Genomic DNA, 20,318 nt, shown 5'->3' on the forward strand with positions numbered 1-20,318 from the left:
CTGTCTGAGGAGGGGCAATGCAAGTCCCCTGCGTCACTGAACTTTAGGCAGACGCATCTGATGGTTGAGGGTGCTCACTGCGACTGTGGAAGGAGTGTCTCTTTCCCTGGCTTCCTTCCATGAAACCTATTTCTGTCAGCCTGTTCGTGCAATTCTGCCAGTTACCACGCCAACAACTCGGGCAGCAGTGTGGAAATGTAAACAGGACAGGAAGCAGATACTGGGGAGGTAATCCAGCGACACAGCACAGGGCTAAAGGAGACACTGAGCAGAGACGAGCTAGACCAAGATCAGAGTAATTCAGAACATTACTACATTACCACATTGAACAGAAAACGATCACACATAAGAACTGTGCAGACACTATGTGAACAAGTGTTAAGTGTTAACCAGCCTCTATCTGGAGAATCCCCCCCACGTCCTAGTGTGCACATGGAAATAATCTGTATTTCTTTCAGCGTAGAACCCATCCATTCACATTACAGAAATTCATTCACTTCAAGTGCTAAATGAGTGCACGGGCGTCAAGTCCTGTGTGTAACAGAAACACAGCACAAAGGAGGGAAAATATACAAACTGCTTAAGACACCATTAACTATAGTTGTACTCACATAGCACATACAACTTTGTATTTTGCTTTATTCACTGAAAAAGCATTTCCTTAAATTACTGGAAATTCTTAATAAATGTATTTTTTTTACATGTATGTGCAGTACTAGGACTCAAACCCAGACTTTGCACAGCCTACTAGATGAAACAGTTTATATGACTACCTCCTATGGAATATCATTTACTTGCTAAATACTTAAGCTTACAAATGACAACATATAAATGCTGCATATAGAATTACTGGGTCAAAACTATGCTAATTAAAAACCTGTTGATTTTAAAAGGCTAAAAATCACCTCCTTTTCCAAGAGCAGCCAGTAGAATTAGAGGTGAAAGCCCGCACTAGCAGAAGCGATGTCAGAAAACACACTGCTGATTCAAGTATCAACACTGGCCCACTGCACCTTACGCCCGCTTCACCCATTACTGATCTCGGGGGTTTAAGCATGTCTCCGGTATGTGTGTGATGCCTCAGTAATGAGCCCATGGTCTAGGTCTGTTGTTTATCCACCTCCAGGAAGGGAACTTTGGGCTTTTGAAAATATTTATATTTTAAAATATTTTAAAACATTTGTCTCTTTAATTTTTGCAGAGTTCTTGGTTATAGCTTTAAATTTTTTCATTTCGATGGGAGAGGAGTGAAAAAAGAAAATGTCAATATTGTAAGAGTCAAATACATGAATTTCTACTTGCTAAACACTTCCAATTATTAGTATGTTCTCCTACATATATACTATTTTCTAAAATATACATCTTTTCCTCTAGAGCTCTGGTGAGTCCCTTATGAAATAACCACTTCTGGGTTCTCTATTCCTTTGGAGCAACTTGATAATCACACTCATGCCAATGTCCAACTCTTTCATTTCAATTCTGTAGTGCATTTTGGTATCTCAGGGAGGTGGAAAACTAGCTGATTTTGAATTTTACTTAAAGTCATCTTTCTTTTATCTGCTTATAGTCTCTTAGACAAAATTAAGAGCTATCCTACTTTCTCACATGCATTTTTAAATGAAAATTATGATACACTTATAAATCAATAGGAAGAACAGATTCTCTTAATAGCTGACTTTCCCATCCAGGAACATCCTGTGCCCTCTACCATAGAATTGAATACAGTGACTGCTTAACCACAACTCACATATTTGTCATTAAAATAATCTTTTCTCTTATTTTTACAAGTGATTTCTTTTTTATTATATTTTCCAAACAATTATTATTATCATAAGGGGAATTACTGATTTTTAAATGGTTTTATATGCAGTTACTCTATAACTAATAATTTCTCAGTTGACTCTTGGTGTTCCTACTAGACTCAAACTGGGAATTCCCAGTTTCCTTCTCAGTATTCATCCCTCTTCTAAGTCATGTCTTACTGTACTAAGGCAAACAAATGTCTACATAGAAGCCAAAGAAAATGATAACTATAAAGTAAGAACAAAGACAATCCAACAATCTATTGTAAGTGCACTTTATGATTATCAAGAATTATCCTAAGAATGTAAAAAAAAATGGCCTTAAATGGCTACAACAAACTATTATCTGTGCTTGTGTATTCTGAAAGGTAAACACTGTGGGATGGTCTATATGTCAAATGTGTTGCTCTGATTGGTCAATAAATAAAACACTGATTGGCCAGCAGCCAGGCAGGAAGTATAGGTGGGACTAACAGAGAGAATTGAGAGAACAGGAAGGCGGAGGAAGACACTGCCAGCTGCCGCCATGACAAGCAGCATGTGAAGATGCCAGTGAGCCACGTGGCAAGGTATAGATTTATAGAAATGGATTAATTTAAGATGTAAAAACTAGATAGCTAGAAGCCTGAGCCATTAGGCCAAACAGTTTAAATAATATAAGCATCAGTGTGTTTGTTTTATAAGTGGGCTGTTGGACTGCCGGGGCTTGGCGGGACCTGAAGAGAAAACTCTCCAGCTACAAATGGCGCCCAACGGGTTGGCAAGAGTTTCCACCTAAAACCTGAGAAAAAAGATTCTAAAACGGAGCTAAAAACAGTTCCTAGTTGTCTATCTCAAGTTAGTGGCAGCCTGCGTGTTTGAGCTACTATGGTGGGTTCCTGGCGTGTGTGCTGGACCTGCAGTATGGCGGTAGGCCTCTGCAAGTGGCACATTAAGCTGCGTGGTGGATTTAGCCTTTGCTAGTACAAAAAAAAAAAAAAAAAAAAAAAAAGAGGTTTCTGGGCTACACACTGCTTTGATAGAAGCATAGACCTACTATTTCTGAGAGTTGATAGCTCCCAGAGCTGGTGGAAAAACGTACCACCACCATGTTGGGAAGCTGAAGTGGGTAGAGCAGTCTTAGAATGCTGCAGTTTAAATCAATAGGTTCACAATAAGACAAATTCAGATAAAATAGTTTACAATGTGTGTAAAATATATGTAGGCTTGAAAGAGACAAAAATGTGATATATACAGTTATATAAACAAATACATAGTTTTAAAAAATAAAGTTTTTAAAGAGATAGTAAAAATAATATAAAAAATAAGCCACCTAAAGATGGCTATCACAAAGAGAATCTGGATTATGTTCTCTTTGATATTCACAACTGAAGAAAAATATTTGATTGCAAAAGCTGTTGAGTTATGCCAAAATGTATATTTTTTTTTTTTTTTTTTTTTGGTTTTTTCGAGACAGGGTTTCTTTGTGCAGCTTTGCGCCTTTCCTGGAGCTCACTTGGTACAAAATGTATATTTTAAAGGTACCTTGACTTCAAAATTTGGATGTAAGGATATGTTGCTTTGGCAAAGCAACATATCTGCTTTTGTTTTCACAGAAAGCCAGAAGCTATAGATTTGTTCCAGATTAAGATACATCAGGTTTGACCAGCCAAGACCCCCTGAAAGGTCTCCAATGACACTATGGCCCAGATGATCCAACATCCAGAACCGTTTCAAGGCAACTGACTCAGACGATACACCCTCACAGACTACTCCATAATCCTAAAATTTTCTTTGTGTCCCCATAAGATACAGTGCCTCCACTCGGGAGGCAGAGCCAGGCGGATCTCTGTGAGTTCGAGGCCAGCCTGGGCTACCAAGTGAGCTTCAGGAAAGGCGCAAAGCTACGCAGAGAAACCCTGTCTCGAAAAACCAAAAAAAAAAAAAAAAAAAAAAAAAGATACAGTGCCTCCCTCCAGCAGGAAGTAGTAAGAGAAGCTACGCCCAAATTCCCAAATATACCAAGCTGACTTTGGAGATGTCTAAAAGTTAAAACCTTCCTTTAAAAAAGAAAAAGAAAAAGAAAAGAGGGAGTGCTGTGGGATGTTCTGTATGTCAAATGTATTGCTCTGATTGATCAATAAATAAAACACTGATTGGCCAGTGGCCAGGCAGGAAGTATAGGCGGGACTAACAGAGAGGAGAACTGAGAGAACAGGAAGGCGGAGGGAGACACTGCCAGCTGCCACCATGACAAACAGCATGTGAAGATGCCGGTAAGCCATGAGCCACGTGGCAAGGTATAGATTTATAGAAATGATATAATTTAAGATGTAAGAACTAGATAGCTAGAAGCCCGAGCCATTAGGCCAAACAGTTTAAATAATATAAGCATCTGTGGTTTATTTTATAAGTGGGCTGTCGGACTGCGGGGGCTTGGTGGGACCCGGACACAAAACTCTCCAGCTATACAATCACACATAACCCACACTCTAAAAGCTACATGTATTTCATGTATTACATAATTTTATTGTTTTAATACAAACTGTCCCTGTGACTGTACACATCTATATGGAATGTGTAGTGATCATTTACCATGTATTGAAAACTGCTGAATACACATTATACCTTAGGAGTGATAAGGCTTTTCAAGAACAGCAATCACCAAGGATACCATGCCCGAGCGTAAGCTTTACGCACAGTGATCTTTTCTCAGGCTAAATTGTGAAAGTACTTTTGAAAAATCTTTACTCCTTGATTTCAAGAATTACAGTTATCTTACAACATCTTATCTCGTGACCACTTAACTATCACTCTCCTTCTTCTCTCTCTATTCTCTTCTCTCTCTCTATTCTTTTATAAGACTGTGGATTTGCTAAATGAAATGGTCTTAACCACTGAGAGAGGCACAACATATTTTATAAAACACCAAGTGGGAATCTGCCAACCCCTGTCTAGAAAACTGGAACGACTAAGACAAAGTAAGCAATCTGACAAGTCTATATACCTCATCCTCCTTCCTCATGGGAGACTCATGTTCTTCATGTAAGCACCCAATTATCATCCATCAGAGTTGGGAGAGGAAGCATATCTGTGCCTCAATGGGTCAGTTTTGTAGCTGGCCAGGGCTCTGCTACGTGGCCAAGGAAGACTTTTAATGGGGCTGGGGTATGTTTGTTTTTAATGCAGTAAAATGAGACATGTTACATTTCTAGAACATAACTAGAATACTATGCTACTTGTCAGCTTTGTGACAAAAGACAAACCCAAGAACACCTGTGTAACAGTTTCCTCCATCCTGCAGGGAAGCTCCTTAAAACAAAAAGGAAAATCACTCAAAAAGGTTTCAGGAAGTCCCTGAAACTGACCAGATTCACCAGGCCCCTCCCTTCCAGAGTAAACCATAAAAGCTGAGCCTCTCTCTCACACAAGCTGAAGACTGAGATCAGACCAGCTGCCTGGAAGAGATTTAAACCCAAGTCACTTGGAAAGGACACTCTCCAATTCATTGAGCTACCTGCAGGTTGTGAACTGTGCCCCAGGTTCCCAGCTTTTGTGAGCTGTCACTTGTGCTGGTGGGCCTTGATGATGCAGCTGCCTTTGAGTCATTTCTGCTCCTCTAAGTACCTCCTCACCCATATTCCTGTAAGGAACCCCAATAACACTCACTGGTTCACTAAGTTTGACTTTGGTGGTATTCATACTTTGGTGTGTCATTGGAACTTCATCTGAGTAAGTAGATATGTGTGTTGTGTTCCCCAGAAACAGTTTTGTCACACAACAAATGGCTACTGATTGAGAGAGGCATTTCCAGGGTTGCTAACTTCCAGGAGCCAGCTTGGGCAGTCTGTGGGAAGGACTCAACATTTCCCTCCCCACAAATGTATTTGGTAAATGTTTTTATTTACGGCTGTCTTTTGTTCTGTGACTATAAAAGTTCATACTGCCACTTCCACAGCAGAATACATCATTCTAAACAACCTAAATCTGTGTTCCCAAAACACAGTTGCTCATATTTGCCTCAAAATAAATTCTTATTCAAAAACAGGGTATTTTACCCTCGAACAATCTCTTGAATCAGCCACAAAAAGTGCAGTGCTAATGCCTTTGTCTACCACCTTTAGCCACGCTTTGTACTTAAACAGGATGTGCCTGTGTATTTGAGTGACCATGTGTGTACACAATGAATACACATGCACAGATCGCTATGGCCATATCAGCAAGCTACCTGGGGACAAACAAAACTATTCAGCCAACCTAAGCAGCAGTTTCTAGTCCAGGAGCATTTGATTAATCAAGATAATACTAGAAGCAAGTTACATGAGTAACAAAGTCACACTCAACACCATGGGATTCTCACACTTAGTCACTGACACCAACCTCAGGGCAGCCAATTCACACTGAAACCTTACGTCCACTTTGAAGCAAAGCTCAACAATGGATGTGACTCCAATATTTAAATTACCATTTCATCATCATTTCACATTTAAGTGAGATAATTTCATGCAAACTAAATGTGATGAGATTCCAGTGTGCTGATTAAGTGTGGAATTCCAGTTTCCCATTTCCAAGATGGAAAGACTGTCACACGTTTTGTAGTGCTACTCTGAAGATTAAGGGAAATAACTTAGTGTAGAGACTCTATACTACTTTCATTCCTGACATTCATAACATTAAAGTTTATATTTGTAAGAATTCAAAATTACTCAGGGGGGGCTCTGGGGAGATGTATTAGGTAAAGTGTCTGGACCTGAGTTTGATCCCTAAAACCCACATTAAAAAAGCCATCAGAGTGGTGACACACACTAACACGTCCAGTATTAGGAAGATGGAGAGAAGGATCCCTGCTAGTCCAGCCAAGTCTGTGAGCTCTAGGCTCAGTGAGAGTTTTTCTCAAAAAATAAGGTGGAGCCATATGTGCTGGCTCGTGTCTATAATCATACCAACTCATGAGGCACAGGCAGGTCTCTGAGAGTTCCAAGGGAGCCAAGGCTACATAGTTAGACCATCACAAAAGAAAAGAGGTAGAAAATAACCAAGGAAACAATGTGACACTGAGCCCTGGCCTCCATATACATACACATGCATACCCACACATGAACACTCACAAGCTCATGCTCTCTTGTGCTCTCTCTAGGACATGTCTAGAAAAATGAGAAAATTAATTTTCTCTCACAGCATTTCCGATAGAATTCATGATGCCATTTAAAGAACTTAATAAAAATCAGTCTTACTATGTATACATATATACAGGGATGGCCTTGAACTCCTGATCTTCCTGCCTCAGCCTCCCAGATGCTGGAACTACAAAAGTGTATCACTGTACCAGCCCAAGATAGTAACATCACTTCCTAGATTAGTCACAATACCACAGAAGGAAGCAAGCTTGCAGCCAATACTAGGGCAGTCCCAAGAACTCTACAGCTTTAAATACAGTAAAAATATCTGGAAGTATCAATAAAATCAGCCTTTAATCAAGTGACAATGAAAAATATTCAGTAATTATGACAAATTACTGGTGTACAATAGTAGCAGCATATTTCATTTTTTAAAAGCTGTAGATTTGGGTTAGCAGATGGTTCAGTGGATAAGGGCACTGCCACCAAGCCAGACAACATGAGTGTGATCCCTGGACCCACATGGTGAAGAAGAGAAATGATTCCTGCAACTTGTCCTCTGACTGCCATTTGTATGACATGGCATGAGCTTCCTAGTCATCCCCCAAAATAACTAAGTATGTAATACACAATTCTAAAGCACATAGATTTTCCTGGTTTCTAAGAGATACACCACCATTGAGATCATTACCCTGAAAAGTGACTGGTTGTGTATCTCATCAAGAGCAGTATGGCCCACACTGCTCAAAGTGAGGTAAGAAAAGAGAAACTTCTGTTTTCTACAACCTTAATCTGAGTACCCACAACAGTACTAAACCCAGGGAGGTGAAGTGACAGAAATCCATGCCACAGCTGTTTCAGAGATTAAAGGGAAACAGAGATTAAACATGTGGATATAAACCACATGGCTGCCTTCCTTATTTTCACATAATGGAGTAATAAAGTTTACATGATATCTAGTCCGAGGATGCAAAGTAAATGAACGAAACCTTATATATGCAGGATCTAGTACTTAATAATAAAGACTCTCATCCAGTGAGAACTGCATACAGACCATGTCACAGGTGCCCACAAGACACGACCTTTAGTACATGAAGATGGGAACGGAATATCCAAATGCACCAAACGAGTGCTGTTTACCAGAGTGCTACTCAAGGCATTAGCTGGAGTTGCTGAGAGCCTAGGGGCAGACAGAGTGTCCTGGCTTCAGGAAGCTGAGACTAAGATGCAAGAACTCTAAACTGTTTTCCTTAATATTTGCTGTCCACTCGTTCTCTACTCCTATCAAGTGTTAAAATTTAATGTTTTAATGGGACCGAAATGAAGCAGTAAAGAACTGACAGACACTCTAAGCTTGTTAGACAGCAGTGTTCACTAGCTACCCAGAGCCAGGACCCAGCACAATAGTCTCAGAACAGAATTCAATTCACTGCACAACGTCACAGCTCCAAATAAATGAATGACTACAATGTGGTCCTTACTCTCAAGGTGCCGAGGGGCTTTTATTAACACCCAGTGTGCTGGGCACTCCTAAATTCTTTCTTGCTTTATTAGGATGCTGGCAGTCATGACCACTTTCTTTTTCAAATGAGAAAGCATGTATAACTCAGAGATTCACTCCGAGACAGACTAAATTACTTCCCCTGTGTCACTGGAGTACATGCTCTTAACCAAGCAGCCCAGCGCACTGGCTACCCTCTCATTTTCTAAGGCTGGCCTGACTTCCGTGTTCCTCAATATTACCAGATTTCTCACCCAAATCTCTCCTGGGAAAACTAATCTGCAGGAGACTCCCACAGAGTACATCTAACAGTGCTTTAGAAACAGTATATGAACTTTATTTAAAATGACTTGGGACAGGTGGTAAGATGGCTCACTGAACAAAGGCATCTGCAATGCAAACCTGCAACCTGATTTTAATCTCTGGGACCCACAGAAAGGGAGAGGGAGAGAACCAACTCCATCAAGTTGTCCTCTGGACCCCCCCAACCCCCATGTGTAACCTAGCATGTACAGCCACACCATACACATGGTAATAAATTTAAATTTGGTTTGGTTTGGTTTGGTTTTTCGAGACAGGGTTTTTCTCTGTGTAGTTTTGATACCTGTCCTGGATCTCACTCTGTAGACTAGGCTGGCCTCGAACCTACAGAGATCATCTGGCTCTGCCTCCCAAGTGCTGGCATTAAAGGTGTGCCCCACCACCGCCCAATTTTCAAAAATTTAATTAAACCATTTGGCAGACCTGGGAGTCGCACAACACGACTAAGGAATTGAAAGCTGGTCACTCCAGGAGAAAACAGCTCCTTTGCTGCTTCCTACCATTCCCACTACCAGGGCAAGCCAGAAACTGCTTTGAAAAAGTCACGTTCAACTTGTACAGTTACATATAGTTAGAAAAATCAATACAAAATGCTCCTGTCACAAATGCTTTACGACACTGCCTGGGAGGTTCGCTGACCGACAGTACCACCAAGTAGAAAGTGGCCTTGGTCCTTCCAGGCACAGGTCAACAGCAGAAGCAACAAGCCTGATGGAGGGCAGTGGCTGCTGCCGTCTTTCCATGTAGTAGTCAGCACCGCTGAGGACAGACCTAGGAAAGCTTCCTGTGCCTCCGGATTTGTTTCCAAAATTCAAACTGCCTGGTGCAACTGGGTTACCAAGAGAAGCTAGGGAACATATTTTCCTAGAAGTCTTTAACAGTGAGATGATGCTCGGTGGTTATTAAGAGTGCTGTGACTAGGGTGCTGGCCTCCTGTGTTGGCCGCTGGCATCCACTGGTGACCTACTCTCCATGCCTGTCACCCGCTGACTGCTCCCTGTGCCAGTGAGTGAGATGACCACACCTCCCATAAGCTTGATTTCAAAGTCACTGATGGAGGAGGGAGGTTCCCCCATCCCCATCCCCAGGAAGCCACAGAATTTCATACAAAAGTTTTCAAATATGTGAAAACTTAAAACAAACACACTTTTTTTTTTTCGTTTAAGTTTCTGAAAATAGAGGAACTGAAGACTATACTCCCTCTAGGGGGTGGTTTACTCACCCTGAAATCAGAAACAGTTTGTGAATTGTAAAGAACTTCAGACCTTTTCCAGGTAAAGAATAAGTACTCTGAAAGGCCAAGATCTAAGGCCACGTGTGGCTAAGTTCAAAGCTGAATACAGAACTCCAGCACTTGGAAATCTGACACATGTTCTCTTCCTCAAGCATAGCCCTCCCTAAACTATCAACCTTTGTTTAAAAAAAAAATTCCCCAAGACAGGAATAGAAATATGCAATTCATCAACAACTTATAAAAGTGCCCCTTTCTAAAATTGTGTGTGCATGTCTGCATGTGAGTATGTGTACACGAGCACAGTGCCCACAGAGGCCAGAGGCACTGGATCTCCAGGATGTAGCCAAAGGCATTGTGAGCCTCGGGCCATGGACACTAGTAACCCAAGTAGGGTCCTCCAGAAGGCAGCGGTAAGCACTCTTAACCACTGCCATCTCTCCAGCCCAAAAGTGTCTCTTACATACATCACATATAGATGACCTAAGACTGACAGTTTCTTCTTCATTTACTTTTCCAAGTGTATAGCTACTAATTGATAGAAATATAAAGAAAAGTATCTTGATTTCTAAGTGAGTCAAATTGAAAAATCACTGCTTTTGTTTGTTTTTTGAGACAGTCTTACTATGTAGCTTTGGCTGGCCTGGAATTCCAAAGACCCACCTGCTTCTGTGTCAGGACCCCAGAATGAATGAATGCACACACTGTCTTCTCCTCCCCCTTCATCATGCTGATATCACCTCCTTGAAGAAACAGTGTCTGTCAGTTTTTCTCACACCCTCAGCATCACAACATGACGATCCTACCACGGTACAGACTTCACAGAACACACTGACTTCCCTAACTTCTACTGAACAAACAGTAAGAGCCTATGTGCAGTCTCTCAGGAGTTCTTACAAGTTTCTAAAGATGACATATTTAAGCCTAGTGTGGTAGCTTATGCCTATAATCCCAGCCCTATGGAAGCTGAGACAAGAGGATCAGACGCTGAAGGATATCCTGGTCTACATATTGAGTACCAGGCTACTGTGAGCTACATAGCAACCTTCAAACAATCAGTGAAATAAATAGGTATACATAAGACAAGAACTTTATTTTAGATGGCATTGTGGACCTTGATAAGAAGACTTTTCTGTTATAAATCTAATTATATGCTAAAAGTTACTGAAAGTTAACTGCTTATAAATGAGTATAATTTAGACAAATTGTTATGCTAACTACCAAAAGCAAGTACTTAATTTCCAGGTCAAATAGAAAACACATTATTCTTGTATTAGATATAAATTTAAAAGAATTATTATATGTACATTATTTCCTAAATGGTTTTATGCCAGAGCTTGGGGAATCACTTACATTTTCTCCTTAATACATTAATTATTCAGCAAGCAACACACTGCAGCTCCTACTGTACTGAAGCAGAAAGAGTCCAAAGGTGGTGCTGTCTGTCCCCAAAGACACAGAGTAGCAGTGAGGGTGTATCAGGCATTGAGATCAGAGCTCTTAAAAACATTTTTTAAATTACACGTGAGCATGCGCACACAAGGCCTGGTGCCCACAGGGGATCTGGCCTGAGCTAGAGTTACAGGGGGCTGCTGGCAACTGAACTCCTCTGGAGGAGCGAGCAGTAGTCTCAACTGCTGAGGCATCTCTCCAGCCCAAGATCAGAGCTCTCAATACCAGCAAAAACGGCTTCATCTGGACACACTGACTCGGAGGGAAAGAGAGCTTTGCTGCTGCATGCCATCTCTTTCATCACTAACTTAAAAACTTGTCACTGCAGCATTCTAAGTCCAACTCCTAAATGAACAGGTGCAGAGGAGGAACGGATACCCCAAGTTCCTTAACCCTGAGTAACATTAGTCTACCTAACAGAGCCTCATGGCTGACAGGAATCCTAGGCTTCACGCGGGAGCCTCAGACTTCACTGTCATGTCGTCTTGTATTTATCGGTTACATCCAAACACTTTAGTTCCTCCTAACCATCACTCTTATTTTTTAATCTCAGCATGCTCTCCCCACTACTTCCTGTCTGCACAGTGGGAACATGCTTAGTGCCTTGCTTCTAGAATTAGCCCTGAGATCATTTTCCTGTATTTCCTTTATAATTTAGAAATTACTCACTAAGAGCCTCCTGAACTTTAAGGATTTGTAAAGAGATTTCACCAAAGTCATTGAGACTTCTTTTCAAAGTCACTGTTAATTTTAATTTGCTCCCTTTCTGTGAATATCAAATCTGATTTTGCCTAACTGGGGAGCCCTGTAAGCTCGTCACTTCACACACCCTGTAGTAGCCTGTCACTTGTTATCCAGACACAGTGGTTTTCCATTCAAGTTGACCAAAACCTGAGTGTCTGGAAACTGGATAGGGTTCTAAGAAAACGAAACCAAAAGCCACAATGGTTTGGGACCCTAGTCATACCTGTGGTACCAGCAGTTGAAAAGTGGAAAATGAAACTTCCGATATAGACGGTTTCATCTGACTCAAGCAGACCCTTCTTCTCTAATGGAAATGAACACTTTGGACTAGATCAGTCAAGAACTCTCCTGGATCTGAACTGAATTCAACCCTCTCTACTGAGTAGTCGCACCCCCATTACACAGATTAGGACATCTGTCCAAAGTAGCAAGCACCGACTACAGCACGGTTCTGAACACATCAGATTTCAAGGCTACCTTTGCTGCTCTGTATGTTAAGGCTAGATCACTGAGTACCACACAGAACATCCAGCAGAGGCTCTCTGAGATAGAGGATGACCAAGGCTGGAGAGTTCAAGACTTCCCCAGAACACAACATTTAGGGGGAAAGGAATATCTGAACGCATTCGACTCTCCTGGTTTCCAGTCCAGTGTATCTATCAATAGTCTGAACGCTGCTGGTGTGCATGTGTGTGTTTGGAATGGAGTGCCACTTGATGTAATTTGTAACATCTCAAATGTTTCCAAATGAAATCCATGTGAGCAGTAGTTTATGGATGCATACTTTCAGTGGGAAAAAAAGTTAATGTATATGGTGGGAATAAAAACTTAACTGGTACTTATGAATTATCACACATTGTAAAGAAGCATCAGCAAATGCTTGTTCAGTCAATTGCCTTTAATATATGACTGTAACTGGCTAAAAGGCACAACTGTGCATGTGATCAACCAAGTCCCCGTCCTCCTGGAATTCACATCCTGGTGGAGGACACAGACAAACAGATGACAATGCAGTGAGGAAATTTGGTTACAGTGGGGGACAAGATGCCATGGGAACAGGAAGCAGGGACACCTAACCCAGACTGCACTTTTCAAAGGAGGCAATGTGAAGGATGAGAGAATCTGCGAGTCAGGGAAGAAAACTGAGAGTTCCAGTGTCGCCTAAGCGCGAGCAGCACTGGCAGAGGAGAGCAAGGCAAGATCAGGGAGCTTGCAGTGTGGCAGAAAGGGAGAAACAAACAAGGACCAACTCAGACAAGCCCTTGACAGGCAGGGCTTCACAATCCTGTCCATTAGAATTCCATGAACTTTAAAACAAAATAAACCAAACAGGTGTGGCTCCATGTCAGACAAAGCACATCAGAATCTATCATGATTTTAAAATGCTTCCTAGGTGACTCTGTGTAGCTAGGAATGAAAAACACTGCTGAAAGCTTTAAAGGCCAGGCGAGGTTGGGGAGCCAGGTGATCCTAGCAAAAGTGAAGACAAGAGTCCTCAGTTCCAGGCCATAAACTGCACAGTAAAACCCCAGCTCAGTAACAGCAGCAGTAACCACAAGCCTTCTCCTAAACAAACCCAAACCGAGCAAAAAAATCCTGGAAGTACACATATTTATGCATTTACTACCGAGAATCTAAAAAATAAAAGATGATCTTAACTAAACCTCTTTGCGCCGTTTCCCAGCTCTATTACATGAGCAATGACCTGGAGAAGATTAGAGTCTAGACGTGAAAGAAGTCAGAAAAGGCTTGTTTGTCAGTGACTGTGTCTCTTGCCATCTGTCTGGCCTCAGATTAGAGTATCATTTCCTAGGGAGTCTGATGTTGCTCTGCCAAAACATGACAGGTAAAATAACAAGAGAAACCAGACCTTCTAAAAACCCTACTTGACTATACCTTCCAATATGAGCTATGAATGATATGCTGATATTTCTGAAGTTGGATAACTTTAAAGATCATAAGTATTTTTGTGGAGGTTTGATGATGCTTCATAAACACTTCATTTAAAGATTCCCCCACTTTGGAATTCGAGATACAGAACAGTAAAATAGAGAGAACTGATCCTTTTAATGCCACTCGAGCTGCTAAAGAGATCAAATAGGATTAAGTTTGCTCTCTTCAAATAAACAGACCAACAGAGCAAATGCTCTGTACATGACTGCAACTGCTTAAAAATCTCCATTCGGTAATGGAAAAGGCAGTAAGCTGCCTTTAAAAAGTTACCATCGCCTACTTTATATGTGTATTCTCTTTCTAACTTTAGATGGTTTTTGAAGGGAGTACTGACTGGGGATAGAGGACCTATGGCAGGAAGGAAGCTAGGCCTCTAGGACCCGCAGGGGCTGTTCCCAGTCCTCCTCAGAAAGCGCCCTCCTGAGAATACACTCTCAAATTCACTGCTTCACTTAGCGATCTGCACTTAATGACACTTCTTTAATACGACATCTAACTTGCCTGAAATTTTAAAAACCTTAGATAAAGTCAGTGTTTTGCATTTGTGTGTTCATTTTTAATTCCTTCCACTTGGACAGGCATGCTTTCAAGCTCTACACTCTGTCACCAATAAAACGGCAACATTTGTTACTTTATTTCCCTGCTGATATTACTATTCTGATGTGTACCATTTGTTTCAATCACTCGTTCTGTGATTTTTTTTTTAAATGGGAAAGCGCTATTTTGAAAAACGCACAATTAAAAAAAAAAAAGGTATGGATGTTTACATATTTGCTATTGTCTTCCTTAAAAAGTCTCAAAACACGACGTGAAAAACTAAAATCAGCAACAAAACCCAAAAACTCAAAAAACAAAACCTCACATCAACACCAACCGTACCCTTCAGATAATTTTGACTGATGACACTGCAGAACACTTAATCTGATAATTAAAAATTTCCAGAACACGTGATGTTTAGACCGTGATCTACGCTGTCAACCAGAACGCAACGCTTTAGTTTAAAACAAAAATACCTTACAACTTGAATACAGCTATGTTAAATTCTTGAACTGCCTTTGCAGTGGGAGCTCACGAATCAAAACACCGTGTTTGAGTTGTCCAAATTAATTCAGCAACACAGTATCTGTTATTTTTATTTTTGGCTCAGGACTTTTCTTACAATGCACCATCAAACGTACAGATTCTACACCACACGATGTCAACAAATACCGAGAGAGGCTAGCCTCCGATATGGTCCAAAGTGGCTCAAAAGTCGCAGCGGCAACGAGCAGACCTGAGCTACCTGGGCTCCTCCCAAGCCGGTTTCCCCAGGGTCCTGGGAGCCCACGCCCCGCGTGTGCACAAAGGCGCAGTGGAGGCACGAGCCTCGGGCTGCAGTCAACTCGGTTCCCCACAGACGCAGACTGCACAAGCCCTCCGCCCGTCCTCCATCTACCCACGTACAGCGGAGACTGACACCGTCCGGGAGCGGCGGCCGAGGCCGCCGGGTCCCCGGAGCGCAGGGGAGGCACAGACAAGACGCGCGCCCGCGAGCCGACACCCGGATCCGGGAGGGAAGGCCCGGCAAGAACGCGGGCGGCGGGGCTAGCCGACACCCGAGCCCGGGGCGTGCGGCCCTTGCGTGCCCTTCCCGGCCGCCCCGCGACCGCGCGGAGGAGGAGGACCGGGCGGCGGCCGGGTAGGACGAGAGGGGCCGGGAGCCCGCCCGCCCGGAGCCCGCCCGCCCCGCCATCTACTCACGCTCCGGCTCCTCCAGGCTGCGCGGCTCCCGCCGCATCGGGTCCCGGCCCCGCGGGCGGCGGCGGCGGCGGCGCCGAGGGAGAGGACAGCGGGCGGCGCGGCGCCCGCCTCCCGGGCCCTCTCCCCCGCCGCTGCGGAGCGGCCCGGCCGGGCCCGAGCGCTGCCTCGCCGGCCGCCCCAGCCCCAGCCTCGGCCGCCGCGGCACCGGAACTGCCGCTCGCTCGGCTGCTCGCTCCGCTCGGCGCCGGCCCCGCCGCACGCCCCCACCCCCGGCTCCGCTCGCCGGCGCCCGGGCTCTTTTTCCTTTTGTTTCCAGAATAAACTTTATTGGTCTCTCTTTCCGCTCACATCGTGTAAACAAACAACGAACTCTTCCCCACCCCCTCGGCTCCCCCCTCCTGGGGCAGAGGAGGGTGAGAGCGAGGAGGGGCCGAACTTGCAACGCCCCGGAAACAGATCTGCGAAGGGGCCGGAAGGGAGGAGAAGAGGCCGGGCAGTGGGCAAATTTGGTAACAGTGACTCACTGCGCCTGCGCCCTGTTCTTCCGCCCCGAGTGGCAGTGCGACTCGGCGCCGCGCTAGCTAGGCTGTGGTGTCATCCTGGGACGGCGGACGTGTCACGCCTGTTAGTTTCTTCCAGCGACAATTCTGTCTTGGGAGAAGCTGACAGAGAAGTTGGGGGCGAGGGACGCCCAAAGAGAAAACGGAATGAGGGCAAGATGAACGATGCCAAACTGGACGCCGATTTTAGAAAGAACTCCTTGGCAAACACTGGTTTAAATTGCAGCCCGTCCGAGCAGCCCTCTGCGGTTCCTTGACTCAGCTCCCAGAGACCTTTGGCTGTGTCCCGTGCTTTTTTCCTTGTATTCTAGCTATAGAAGTTGTGCTATTTTTCACTGTTGAGGCTTCAAAAAAGTTATGCTGGCTTCAAGTTAGGTTCAAGGTGGTGATTTGGTACTGCGTAACGGATCGATCTCTTCTGCTTGAGAAGAAGGAGAGATCTGTTGGCTTTTAGATTACTCCTGCTACACGGCATTCAGCGTTTCTCTCCCTCTACTGGTCTTTTACCACATTGAAAAGCCTCAGGTCCAGGATCTGAAGTCTGAGGCACGTCCTGCCTGGAAATAACACTCCAGAGGTGTTAACAGTCCAACTTAACATCCAAGCAAAACCGCCGCACATCCTCAACCCAGTCTTAGTGATTCATTCCTCTGGGTAGTCACACATAGTTTCACTGCACTGGGTTTCTGTATTTCCTGTTTTCTTTCTTTTCCGCCCTTTAGTGCTGGTTTTCACCCCGCATTCCAGAGAATCCGTGTTTCTAAATATTTAACTAGTCGTTTCCAGCAGTTTCAGAACATCCTCACCCTTAAGCAATGAGTTAAATATAACTTTTGAGTTGCGTAGTCAATCCTGGGACCTTAAAGGAGCATTACCCAAACTGTGCTTTCTGTGCGATAATAGCTAGTACTTGGTAGGGAAATTTTATGTGGCTAATAGTTTGCCTTCGAAAATTCATTTTAAAAAGAAAATGCTAATTACATTATATGATATCATATGTCATAGAAAATACGCTTTGGGCTACTTAAGTGCATGACAAATTACCTCGAAGTAAGTACTTTTTGTTGTTTAATTCATAGTACTTTTGACTTATCTGGCTACCACTGATGTTACAATGTTTATCTTCAAAGATGTTTGTGAGTTTTGTTTTGTTCTGGTTTTTTTTTTGTTGTTGTTGTTGTTGTTTTTGTGTGTGTGTGTTTTGTGAACGGGGGGTGGGGGAAAACTAGGGCCTTTGTATTTGCTAGGCAAGTCCTATACCACAGTTGCAGCCTCAGATCCTGTCAGATCCTGTCTGCAGTATTATTAAATGTTTAAAGTATGTTAGACATCTGTGTCATAAAGTCATCAAACACTGAAAGAAGAATGCTTTAAAGGAAAAGAAAAATTAGGAATTTGACTGTAAAGCAAACAAAATGAAATTCTTCAGAATTAAATGATTTCACCATAAGCATTCCCTTATTAACTTATTTAGGTATATTTATTTGTTTATTTTTGTATCAAGACAGGGTCTCACTATGAGCCCCTGGGCACCTGGCCCTGGTCTCACCACAATCCTCCTGCTTCATCATTCTGAGTATGAGATTACAGGCATGAAACACCATACCTGGTTAATAGCAAAGCAGTCTGAGGTTAAAATGTCCAAAATGAAGCTATTGTTCCATTCCAAAACTCTGAAATTATGATCATAGTTATTTGCTTTTTGGGTTTGAAGTGATGTATTAGTAGCTCTGGCTGACCTTGAATACTCTGTATTTCTGTGGATGACTTTTGCTTCCACCTTCCAAGTGCAGGGTTACAAGCATGTATGATCATACTTTGCTGCCTTTGGATTGATTACCATTGACAACATGATGATTCTCATTGATTATGAACTTCTCTGAATTAAGAAACTCCTATGGAACTGTTGAGACACACCTCTGGGTGTGTCTGGTGGCATTTCCTGAGACAAGTGGGTCAGGAAGGCTCTGAAAAAATGGATGGATTAATCCTTGGATAGATTCATAGTCTGGTGGCGGTGGTGGGCAGAAGTGACGGGAGGCAGCAGTTCAGTAGGAGAAAGTCGTTCATGGGGTTAGAGGAAGGAGCTATCTTGTCTAGGTCTCTTCCTCTCTTTCCATCTCTGCTTTGTGCTCCCAAGACATGAAAAACAGTCTCTGCTACTCTCCTACTTTCATGAGGTTCTACCCTGGCCCAGGAGAAAGCTACAAAGGGCTAATTCATTTGAAACTATAGTTAAAATTTGGTGCCATGGGGACTTGATGGACCTTTTAGGAGGCGAAGCCTAGTAAGAGGAAGTTAAGTCACTGAGGGAATGTTCTTGAAGGTGATACAATGCCATGGCCCTCAAAGCTGGATCCTAGAAACCTGACTGGGAGCAACAGGAGATTGAGAAAGACAGACATGAATAACATAAATCTGGGATCATTGTGTATGTGCTTGGATGGAGACACACCAGTGTTGTGGGATATTTGCACATTGTGCGAAAACATGTTACTATGATTGGTGTAATAAAGAGCTGAATGGCCAGCAGCTAGGCAGGACTTCCAGGCAGAGAGAGAACTCTGGGAAGAAGAAAGGCAGATTCACCAGCGAGATGCAGGGAAAGCAGTTCATGCAGTACAGAGATGAGGTAACAGGTCATGTGGCAGAATGCAGATTAAAAAATATAGGTTAGCCAGGCAGTGGTGGCGCATGCCTTTAATCCCAACACCCAGAAGGCAGAGGCAGGTGGATCTGTGAGTTCAAGGCCAGCCTGGTCTACAGAGGGAGTTCCAGGACATCCAGGACTACACAGAGAAACCTTGTTTCAAAAAAGTAAAAGTAAAAAAGTAAACAACAAAAATAGGGGTTAATTCAAGTTATAAGAGCTAGTTGGTAACAAGCCTAAGCTAAGGCCGAACTTTTGTAGTTAATAATAAGTCTCTGTGTCATTATTTGAGGGCTAGTGGTCCTAACAAGAAAGCTTGGTCTGTTATGCTTGAGTCATGAGCCCCCCAGAGATCACCAAGAGTCCGAGTTCATATGCAAAAGCAAAGAGCCTTTATTGTAAACTTAAGCTTGGGCTTCCTGTTTATTCCAACACAGCAGTTAGATCAAGAAGAGCCTCGAGCTAAGTCGAGACAGGGTTTTTAAGGAGTAAAGGATTGAGGGTGTAGGGGAATTCTAGATTTGGATGGGGGTGGAACTCCTAATTGGGCAGGAGTGAGGTAACAGAAGTTTTGTCAAACGGTGATTGGTATTGGCATTGCTGCAAGGAAACTGACAATTTATATACAAGTGATGTAAGCTATCCTTTACATTCTAGGCATTTAGTACTTGTTTGTCTCAATTCTGATTGGTCTCCCACCAGGGTACAGTTTGTGGTTATTGTAATGGTGAGGCCTTCTTCCAATATTGTTAGTCTACAGCCTGTCATGGCTGCACTAATGTTAAGAGGCCTCTTCAGCTGCACACCAGCAGCCCAGATATTCAGTGAGTTTATTGTAAACCACATGAATGAGGAGACAGGTCTCTGTAGGGGAGGAGTCTTAGGGTGTGTGATGACACAGTCATCAGGATGAAGCTGCAGTTGGTACTCTGTACTCTTCTCAGTACTGTTTTTAGTTAAAGGACAACCTTTGTTCAGCATCTGTACTCAAACCAGGGGAAGACCTTGCCATTCTACTGAGCCTGACTGGAGGAAGGCCTTGCCATTCCCATGAGTCTCAGGCATTGCCATCACTGGCATGCCATGCTCATGTCATGAATGCTCATTCCCACAATACTGGGACTTTGGTCGTTTCATTTGTTTGTTTGTTTTGTTTTGTTGTTTTTTGTTTTTTTACAGGACAATGTTTCTCTATCTAACAGTCTGGGCTATGGTGATATTTTATTTGTACTGAAATGTTATTTTAATTTTATGTTAATAAATAAAGT

The 20,318-nt window shown here is 43.0% G+C and overlaps 2 protein-coding genes across 2 annotated transcripts in view; both read right to left on the reverse strand.

Annotated features, from left to right (window-relative positions):
* Window positions 1-15,980, reverse strand: part of Pik3ca (phosphatidylinositol-4,5-bisphosphate 3-kinase catalytic subunit alpha) — a 72,249-nt gene extending 56,269 nt beyond the window's left edge. Inside the window, exon 1 of the mRNA XM_076573888.1 lies at window positions 15,841-15,980. The gene's annotated coding sequence lies outside the window, so the exon portion shown is untranslated. The remainder of the gene's footprint in view (window positions 1-15,840) is intronic.
* Znf639 (zinc finger protein 639) overlaps window positions 1-20,318 on the reverse strand; it is a 194,549-nt gene that overhangs the window by 115,153 nt on the left and 59,078 nt on the right. The window lies entirely within an intron of this gene.

Source organism: Peromyscus maniculatus, chromosome 6 (assembly GCF_049852395.1).
Source record: "Peromyscus maniculatus bairdii isolate BWxNUB_F1_BW_parent chromosome 6, HU_Pman_BW_mat_3.1, whole genome shotgun sequence".
NCBI classification, from domain to species: Eukaryota; Metazoa; Chordata; class Mammalia; order Rodentia; family Cricetidae; genus Peromyscus; species Peromyscus maniculatus.